This window comes from Rattus norvegicus, chromosome 1 (genome assembly GCF_021556685.1).
Source record: "Rattus norvegicus strain SHRSP/BbbUtx chromosome 1, alternate assembly SHRSP_T2T, whole genome shotgun sequence".
Taxonomy (NCBI): domain Eukaryota; kingdom Metazoa; phylum Chordata; class Mammalia; order Rodentia; family Muridae; genus Rattus; species Rattus norvegicus.
In genome coordinates, this window is record NC_141534.1 from 73,689,831 (window position 1) to 73,701,309 (window position 11,479).

Genomic DNA, 11,479 nt, shown 5'->3' on the forward strand with positions numbered 1-11,479 from the left:
GCTGAGCAATATCATATCTACTGAGGTCTACATTGTCTCCTATAATCATCCACAATCACCTACATTTGTCCTCTTTGCCAGAAAGAGCTAAAAGAATCCTGATCCATTGTAAGAGTTAGAAGAGTTCTTCTATAAAAATAGAAGAGAGAAGAATACTTTTAAAAAGTTTGATATAATATTTCAGAAGATGGATTGATGTCTCAGCAATAAAAACCATACCCTTTTCTGATAGAGGAACTGATTCAATACTCAACACTGCAAACTGCTATTATCAACCACCTGTAACAAGAGCTACAAAGAATCAGGTGGTCTCTTCTGTGCTCCAAATTTGCTCGAATTTATTCATGCACATAATAACACAACACACACAAAATAAAATTACATAAATTTTTAAAACTATAGAAGAATATTGCAAACACTTTACACCGGTTTTCTACTTTTCAATTTTCTACTATGGTGTTAGAATTATAGGAACCATCAGAGAAAGAGTGGAATATGGGTAGAGATGGTTGGGATTAAGCATTTTACATAAGAACACTCACCTTTAAGTATATCATAAAAGACACACTTGTGAAATGGACAGGAAAAACAGAGCTTGTTGAAATAACCTCTTCTATGTGTGAAATTTAGATGACTATGCAACAATCTGCCTTGACATCACAGAGTAATCTGAGGTAGTCAGCTAGCAAGGGTCAGTGCTGAGAGAAGCTGATGGGGATTGGTCCAGAAATCAACTGGGCTTGATGGTTTGGGCAGTCAGCAATTAGTGAAGAGAAAGGGGAGAATGCAACCCTTCACTCACTCACTCATTCATTCTCTTACTCACTGACACACACACATCCGCAACAGAGAGGGAAGAGAGAGAGAGAGAGAGAGAGAGAGAGAGAGAGAGAGAGAGAGAGAGAGAGACAGAGACAGAGAGACAGAGAGAGACAGAGAGAGACAGAGAGAGACAGAGAGAAGGAGGGATAAGGAGAGGGAGAGGGGAGAGGGAAAGAGAGATAGGGGAGGGGGAATGAGGTGAAGGAGGGGGGAGTGGGATAGGGATGGGGAGAGAGGTTAAATAAAGATAAGGTCCAGCAACAGACATACTCACAGACAGACAGGCACAGACAGACAAACATATACATATTCACATGATAGAAAACTCAAGCAATGCTCTGAAAAGCAGGATCCAAGTATTTCTTTCACACACACACACACACACACACACACACACATATATATATATATATATATATATATATATATATATATATATACATACATATAAACACTTACTGGTGGGTGGATGAAACAAAATTCCAACAAGCAGGCTTCAAGCATTTCACACATAATATCTATCTATCTATCTATCTATCTATCTATCTATCTATCTATCTATCATCTATCAATCTATACATACACACATAAACACACACACAGAGAGAATACACACAGAACTGCTGGAAGATGCAAGCTTCAACACACACCCAAACAAGCTTTACATATATACATACAGATAGATATGATGGATGGATGGAATGAAGTTCCAACACACTCTCACCCAACTTTACACATGTATATACATAAACGTAGTTGGTAGGTGAAAAGAACAATGTTTTGACCACTTTATTCTTTCTCCCATGGTTTACATAGTGCTAAAAATTCTTTCAGGCAGTAGGATTATGTTTGAGTTTTCTCTGACTGAACGAATATAAAAAAAACTATTTTCTCAGTACCTTTACAGAAATAATAGAACATAGTACAGGTAAACAAAACAAGCAACTTGTTATAGATTAACAAAGTAAAAGGAATCAAAGTGTTTTTCTCAAACAATTCTCTTACTAACAGACAGAAATCTGAAATTAAAAAGAAAGGAGTGATTATTTCATTATTTATCTTTAAAAGTAACCGTATAAGAATCTAAAAAGAATTAGAAATCTTAATGTTTACTTAAAAGTCAGTCATATTTACTTTAAATCCTCTGAATGCAAAGTACTATTCAGCAATTTCTTTCTTTCTTTTTTCTTTTTTTTCTTTTTTTTTCGGGGCTGGGGACCGAACCCAGGACCTTGCGCTTCCTAGGCAAGCGTTCTACCACTGAGCCAAATCCCCAACTCCAGCAACTCTTATTAAATCATATCACAAAGCTGAAGGCAGAATGGTGTATAAGAAAAAAAATCATCAGGACACAGAGAGTGTGTCCAAATTAACAAAATCAGAAATGAAAAGGGAGACATAACAACAGAATCAGAGGAAATTAAAAAAATCATCAGATCCTACTACAAAAGCCTATATTCAACAAAACTTGAAAATCTTGAGAAAATGGACAATTTCCTAGACAGATACCAGGTACCGAAGTTAAATCAGGCACAGATAAACCAGTTAAACAACCCCATAACTCCTAAGGAAATAGAAGCAGTCATTAAAGGTCTCCCAACCAAAAAGAGCCCAGGTCCAGATGGGTTTAGTGCAGAATTCTATCAAACCTTCATAGAAGACCTCATACCAATATTATTCAAACTATTCCACAAAATTGAAACAGATGGAGCACTACCGAATTCCTTCTATGAAGCCACAATTACTCTTATACCTAAACCACACAAAGACACAACAAAGAAAGAGAACTTCAGACCAATTTCCCTTATGAATATCGACGCAAAAATACTCAACAAAATTCTGGCAAACCGAATCCAAGAGCACATCAAAACAATCATCCACCATGATCAAGTAGGCTTCATCCCAGGCATGCAGGGATGTTTTAATATACGGAAAACCATCAACGTGATCCATTATATAAACAAACTGAAAGAACAAAACCACATGATCATTTCATTAGATGCTGAGAAAGCATTTGACAAAATTCAACACCCCTTCATGATAAAAGTCCTGGAAAGAATAGGAATTCAAGGCCCATACCTAAACATAGTAAAAGCCATATACAGCAAACCAGTTGCTAACATTAAACTAAATGGAGAGAAACTTGAAGCAATCCCACTAAAATCAGGGACTAGACAAGGCTGCCCACTCTCTCCCTATTTATTCAATATAGTTCTTGAAGTTCTAGCCAGAGCAATCAGACAACAGAAGGAGGTCAAGGGGATACAGATCGGAAAAGAAGAAGTCAAAATATCACTATTGGCAGATGATGTGATAGTAAATTTAAGTGATACCAAAAGTTCCACCAGAGAACTACTAAAGCTGATAAACACCTTCAGCAAAGTGGCTGGGTATAAAATTAACTCAAATATATCAGTAGCCTTCCTCTACACAAAAAAGAAACAAGCCGAGAAAGAAATTAGGGAAATGACACCCTTCATAATAGACCCAAATAATATAAAGTACCTCGGTGTGACTTTAACCAAGCAAGTAAAAGATCTGTACAATAAGAACTTCAAGACTCTGAAGAAAGAAATTGAAGAAGACCTCAGAAGATGGAAAGATCTCCCATGCTCATGGATTGGCAGGATTAATATAGTAAAAATGGCCATTTTACCAAAAGCAATCTACAGATTCAATGCAATCCCCATCAAAATACCAATCCAATTCTTCAAAGAGTTAGACAGAACAATTTGCAAATTCATCTGGAATAACAAAAAACCCAGGATAGCTAAAATTATCCTCAACAAAAAAACGACTTCAGGGGGAATCACTATCCTTGAACTCAAGCAGTATTACAGAGCAATAGTGATAAAAACTGCATGGTATTGGTACAGAGACAGACAGATAGACCAATGGAACAGAATTGAAGACCCAGAAATGAACCCACACACCTATGAGCACTTGATTTTTGACAAAGGAGCCAAAACCATCCAATGGAAAAAAGATAGCATTTTCAGCAAATGGTGCTGTTTCAACTGGAAGTCAACACGTAGAAGAATGCAGATCGATCCATGCTTATCACCCTGTACAAAGCTTAAGTCCAAGTGGAACAAGGACCTCCACATCAAACCAGATACACTCAAACTAATAGAAGAACAAGTGGGGAAGACTCTCAAACATGGGCACTGGAGAAAATTTCCTGAACAAAACACCAATGGCTTATGCTCTAAGATCAAGAATTAACAAATAGGATCTCATAAAACTGCAAAGCTTCTGTAAGGCAAAGGACACTGTTGTTAGGACAAAACGGCAACCAACAGATTGGGAAAGGATCTTTACCAATCATACAACTAATAGAGGGCTCATAACCAAAATATACAAAGAACTCCAGAAGTTAGACTGCAGGTAGAAAAATAACCCTATTTAAAATGGGCTTCAGAGCTAAACAAAGAATTCACAACTGAGGAATGCTGAGTGGCTGAGAAACACCTAAAGAAATGTTCAACATCTTTAGTCATAAGGGAAATGCACATCAAAACAACCCTGAGATTCCACCTCACACAGGTCAGAATTGCTAAGATCAAAAACTCTGGCTACAGCAGATGCTGGCGAGGATGTGGAGAAAGAGGAACACTCCCCCAATGTTGGTGGGAATGCAGACTGGTACAACCTCTCTGGAAATCAGTCTGGAGATTCCTCAGAAAATTGGACATTGCACTACCTGAGGACCCAGCTATACCACTCTTGGGCATATACCCAAAAGATGCTCCAACAAATATCAAAGATACATGTTCCCCTATGTTCATAGCAGCCTTATTTATAATAGCCAGAAGCTAGAAAGAACCCAGATGCCCTTCAACAGAGGAATGGATACAGAAAATGTGGTACATCTACACAATGGAGTACTACTCAGCTATCAAAAACAATGACTTATGAAATTCATAGGCAAATGTATGGAACTGGAATATATCATCCTGAGTGATGTAACCCAATCACAGAAAAACACACATGGTATGCACTCATGAATAGTGGATATTAGCCCAAATGCTTGAATTATCCTAGATGCACAGAACACACAAAACTCCAGAAGGATGACCAAAATGCGAATTGGTCACTCCTTCTTTAAAAGAGGAACAGGAATTCCCTTGGGAGGGTATATAGAGGCAAAATTTAGAACACAGGCTGAAGGAATGCCCATTCAGAGCCTGCCCCACAAGTGGCCCATACATATATAGCCACCAAAGTAGATAAGACGAAGCAAAGAAGTGCAGGCTGACAGGAACCCGATGTAGATCTCTCCTGAGAGACACAGTCAGAATGTGGCAAATACATAGGTGAATTCCAGCAGTAAATCACTGAACTGATAATGAGACCCCCATTGAAGAAATCAGAAAAAGGGCTGAAAGAGCTTGAAAGGGCTTGATACCTTATATGAACAACAATGCCAACCAACCAGAGCTTCCAGGGACTAAGCCACTACCCAAAGACTATACATGGACTAACTGGGTTCCAACTGCATAGGTAGCAATGAATAGCCTAGTAAGGGCACCAGTAGAATCAGAAGCCCTCGGTCCTGCCAAGGCTGGACCCCCCAGTGAACAGGTTTCTTGCGGGGGAGGGCAGTAATGGGGGAGGTTTGGGAGGGGGACACCCATATAGAAGGGGAGGGGGAGGAGTTAGGGAGATGTTGGCCAGGAAACTGGGAAAGGGAATAACATTGGAAATGTAAATAAGAAATACCCAATTTAATAAAGATGGAAAAAAAGAATAAAATTAGTAATCTTAAAAAAAAAGAAAGAAAGAAATCAATCATCCTTGGTCATCCTCAGTTAGAATCACATTAGTCAATACTGCGACTTTTCTTGTTTCATGCCCTTAAAGGACCCTAGCTTAACTAATTAAATTATGCCTTTCAGAACTTCAATTTTTTTCCTAAGTTTTTCTACCTCAGAGCCAGTAGCAAAGACACTTTTACCAGGTTTCATTAACAACTTTATTTTTCCAAATGCTTTCTCAGGTTGGTGGTCATTGCTGACAATCTGCGTCTCTAAGTTCTTTTCTAGGGTGGTGATTGAATCATTACTTCTTTATTTTATTTTATTTTTTATTTTTTTCTGGAGCTGGGGACCGAACTCAGGGCCTTGCACCTGCTAGGCAAGCACTCTACCACTGAGCTAAATCCCCAACCCCTTCATTACTCCTTTATATATGATGTCAGAACAATGCATTTGAAGTTCTATTGTCACCTTTGACAAAAGCTCATATGGACTTACTGTGTTTTCTTTTTGAAGTATAATACAGTTAGCATGTTTTAACCATGGTCCATTGCTAAAGTAGTGTGTTTTTGGCTATCCAGGTTATTTCTGTACTACCATATTGATTTTATGACTTCTTTCTTTCTACAAAGAATGATATTCAATTTCTGTTAAATTTCACACCAAGTTTCTGTATTAATTTTTTTCAAAATGTTTTATTTATTTATATTGCAAATATTTTCCCCACTCCAGGTCCCCTAGTCCCTGAGTTCTTCACCCTTTTTCCTCCCATTTGATTCTGAGATGTTGCTTACCCACCCACCCACCTACTCATCACCTCACACCAGCCAACATTCTCCTTCCCTGGGGGATCAAGTTTCTACAAGAATAGGTGTATCCTCTTCCACTGAGGCCATCATAGTAATCCTCTTCTATGTAAGTGCCTGGGGTCATTGACCAGTTCATGTATGTTCTTTGATTTGTAGCTTATTTTCTGGAAGCTCTCTGTGGTCTAGGTCAGTTGATATCTGTTTTCCTTCCTTTGGGGTTGCAATAACCTTGAGCTCCTTCCCCTATTTCTTCCTTAGGGGGCCCAGAACTCAGTACAATGCTTGGCTCTAAGCACGTGCCTTTGTCTCAGTCAACTGCTGTTAAGAGACTCTCAGAGAACAGCCATGCTAGACTCCTCTTTGCAAGCAAAACATAGTATCAGTAATGATGTTGGGGTTTGGTATCTACACATGGGATGAACACAAATTAGCTAGGTCACTGGACAGACTTTTCTTCTATCTCTGCTCAATTTTTATTGCTGTATTTCCTTTAGATAGGAGCAATTTTGTTCCTTCAAATTTTTGAGGATGGGTGGGTGGCCCCATGCGTCAACTGGGGATCATTTCCATTTACTTGTGGTGGTCTCTGGAGGTTCCATTTCCCCACTTTTGGGTGTTTTGGCTAAGGTTGTCACCATTGAGTCCTGAGAACTTCTCCCATTCCATGTTTCTTGGACTTTCTACTCTTCACCCTCCCAAACCCCTGCGCTGGATATTTCCATTCCTTCTACTGGCCCTAAGGGCTTTGCTTCTGTCTCCCCCATATCTGATCCTGTCCCCCTTTTCCTCTCCCCTCTTCCTCTTCCTTCTCAAATCCCTCCCTCCATCTGCCTCCTCTTATTATTTTGTGCCCTCCCCCGATCTAAGTGGGGTTGAAGTAGCCAGAGTTGTGCCTTCCTTCCTATTAAACTTTATATGGTTTCTGAGTTGTATCATGGACATTCTGTACTTTTTGGTTAATATCCACTTATCATTGAGTATATACCTCATAGTTTTTAGTTCCATCAATTTGCCTGCAAAATTCCTGATGTCATCTATTTTAATAGCTGAATAGGATTGCATTGTGTATATGAACCACATTTTTCTGTATTCACTTTTCTGTTTAGGGACTTCTGAGTTGTATCTAGCTTCTGGCTATCACAACAATCCTATGAACATATTAGTACAAGTGTCCTTGTGGCATTGTTTGTGTGACTATCTTCTTTTGGGTTAGTTGAAAGATTACTTTCTTGCTCTTTCCAGGGTTTTCATTTCCCTCTCTGTGTTGGAGTTTTCCATCTATTATCATTTGTAGGGGTGGATTTGTAGAAAGATATAGTGTAAATTTGGATTTGTTGTGGATTATCTTGGTTTCTCCATCTTTGTTAATTGAGAGTTTTGCTGGATACAGTAGCCTGGGCTGGCATTTGTGTTCTCTTAGGGTCTATATGACATCTGCCTAGTATCTTCTGGCTCTCACAGTCTCTGGGGAGAACTCTGATATGATTATGATAGGTCTGCATTTATATGTTACTTGACCTTTTTGCATTACTGCTTTTAACATTCTTTTTTTTTGTTTTTTCTTTTTTTGTTTTGTTTTGTGCGTTTGGTGTTTCAACTATTAGATGACGGGAGGAATTTTTTTTTTCTGGTCCAATCTATTTAGAGTTCTGTAGGCTTCTTGTATGTTTATGGACATCTTTTTCTTTAGGTTAGAGCAGTTTTCTTCCTTAATTTTGCTGAAAATATTTTCTGGCCCTTTAAGTTGGGAGTCTTCACTCTTTTCTATACCTATTATTCTTAGGCTTGATCTTCTCATTATACTGCATTTCCTGGATGTTTTGTGTTAGGAGCTTTTTGTGCTTTGCATTTTCTTTGACAGTTGTGTTGATGTTTTCTATTGTATCTTCTGCCTCTGAGATTCGCTCTTCTATCTCTTGTATTCTCTTTGTGATGCTTGTGTCTATGACTCCTGATCTCTTACCTGGGGTTTTTTTATTTCCAGGGTTTTCTCTCTTTGTGTTTCCTTTATTGTTTCTAGTTCCGTTTTTAGATTCTTTGTGGATTTGTTCAATTCCTTCACCTGTTTGTATGATTTTTGTGCTTCTCCTTTAAGGGCTTTTATGTGTTTACCTGTTTTGTCTTGTATTTCTTTAAGGTAGTTACTTGTGACTTTCTTAAAGTCTTCTAACATCATCAAGAGTTCTTATTTTAAATCAAAGTCTTGCTTTTCCAGTGTGTTGGGGTTATCCACAGCTTCCTATGGTGGGGGAACTGGGGTCTTATGTTGCCAAGTGGCCTTGATTTCTGTTGCTTAGGTTCTTTCCCTTGCCTCTTGCCATCTGCTTATCTCTGGTGTTAGCTGGTCTTGCTGTTTCTTACAGTGGCTTGACCCTCCTGTGTGTCAGCACTACTGGAAGACCAGCTCTCTCCCAGTGGGTATAAAGAGTTGTGGGACAGGGTCGTCTCTGGGTGCAGACAGGAATTGGAAGGATCCTGCCTCAGACTGCTCCTCGATTCCTGTATCTTGAGGGTTCTGCATGGGTCCCTTGGAGCAGAAGTGTTCGTACCTGTGCTCTTAGGTGTGTCAGCACTACTGTGAGATCAGCTTTTCCCAGCGGGAACTGTATACAGAGAGCTGTGGCACACAGTAAGCTCTGGGGTCAGGCTGAGTTCCACCATTTCCAATCACACATCAGTCAAAACTCAAGGGCTGGCATGGAACTGAGTGATTGGCATGGCAATCTTTTATATGACTCAGTTTCTGAATTTATCATGGAACAAAAAAAAAAATGAAATAGGCCTCACCTCTACTAGAAGAATACACATGAATAAGAGATACAGTATGTGTTGTTCTTTTCTCTTTTCTCTGTAGACGTGAAAGTCAGAGCTATGATACATGCAGCTTCTCCTAAAGATGAGCAAGCAAGACTGCAGGAAAACTATTCGCATCCACAGAAACCAGACTGCTGCAGTTCTGCCACATCTAATCTTTGTACAAAATCCACTGAGCAAAGTCTAGGCAATGCCATTCCTTTCGAGAGAAGTGCAAGCCCATAATTAATTAATTGCATTAATTAATTGCATTAAATGCTAAAACTAAAGCAGTGTTTGAATGAGCTATGTTGGTGTACTGCTTTAGTCCTAGCATTAGGGAGGTTGGACTACATGGTGAGTTAGTTTTGAGGAAGGTAAGGCAACAGAGTGATAAATTCAGTAAAACAAAGCAAAACTAAAACAACATAAAGCCACTTTGTTCATGCACATATTGGAAAACTACTCTTTGCTAGACCAAAACACAGTTAGCGTCTATTTTTCTCATACGTCTGGGTGTTCAGAATTATTTAAAAGATGCTTTCCAATTCTGTCCTCTCTAAAATGCTTATCACTGTAAAACCACTGTGGCCTGATACTCTCTCACTGCATATATAGTATACTATTTTACATTTTAAAGTGGAAAATTAAGAATGCTTCATATGAGTTTTCAAAAAATTTGTTTTACTTATATGAATACACTGTAGTTACCTTCTGATATATCAGAAGAGAGCATTTGGCCCCATTATAAATGGTTGTGTGCCACCACGTGGGTTGCTGCAATTGAATTCAGCACCCATGCAAGAGCAGTCAGTGGTCCTCATCACTGAGCCATCTCTCTAGCACCCATATGAGTTCTTAATAAAGACACATTTCTGAGTGCTGGAAAATTAAAAATGAGTGAAAATCTCCTTAATAAATGTTAATGTGCTTAACCAATACTTCTGAGATCAGTATATTTTCAGATTCCATTAAATCTGCATTGGTTCCCCACGGGACTAATTTCTAAACAGTTCTTGTAATGGTAGTCCAAGAAACAAATTCCACTCTCTTCCCTATTCAAATTCTTGAATAGGCAAGTGGTAGAGCATGGGAAGTGGAAAGTAGGGATGAATTTAAATTCCAAGAGCTTTGTAATTGCTACAATAGCATGAGAACCCTGTTTGTAAACAGGAGATAATGCAGATCCTCTACCAGATTAACCTGTAACAATGCTGGCAATCATTGGATTAATGAAAAAAATTAAGCCCCAGTTCATATGAACAAAAGTTTATGAACATGGTAGATACACCCAACAAAACTCTGCAAGCCCTTGTTCTCCTGCACAGCAGCAAAAAAACCTAGTCAAAGCCCTGGTTAGTTTCTCACTGCCTGTTTCACAACTCTGCATGTTAATTGGGCTGCAGTTTCACCCATTGTACTGCTGACTTATAACTGTCCTAGGATGAGAGCTCTACATAGATGCTAACTCTACACAGGGTGCCCTACAGCTGAGAGTTTTCCTGTCCCTAAAAAAAATGCATCCTCTATTTGGCTCCTATAATCTAGCCCTCCCCAAGCACTTCTGCAAATGCCAAATTTTTCATGCTCACACAACCTACTTTTCATTTCCCCCTCATTCTTCAGGTCATGTGATTGCCCCATGATAGCTATTTTTCCCATTCTGTCCAGGTTCTCTTCAACTCAACTCTGGATGTTAGGCTGCCCTGGACCTCCTCTCCACAGCCTGCCACACATTGCTGCCAGCATATACCAGTAATATCTATAAATGAGTATAGAATGAAGAAAACAAGAATGAGGAGTACAAGGTGAGATATCTTCATTGTGCACAAGTTTACAAATTTACCATAGGAAATCTGTGAATTAGATAGGACAACCATCTCATGTCATCAAGCAGAGGGATCTCAATAAATGAAACAATGAGCTTGAATTTACTCAAGATTGTACTAATCAAGACTACTTTCAATACTGAGAACAAAATGTATGCATTGATGATTTTGTTTACTGCAATACGCTGTCCTTTCTAGGGTCTAAAATTTCTGAGTCTTGCTGGTCTCAGTGTCAAAATTTCTAATATAGTGCTTTGGAATTGGACTAAATACGTCATCATGTTTTCTTTTCAAAATGATCTTCCAGCATACCTTTGGGGATGTCTAAATTGTATATGTGCATGTGTGTCTTCTCTTTTTCAGAAGTTCTCTCTTTAAAGCTTCGTAGTATCTTGACATTTGTATGGAAGGAGTTACATGTCAATTTAAGGTAAATATAAATATTAAAGCATTTTCTGTGGCTTCATTT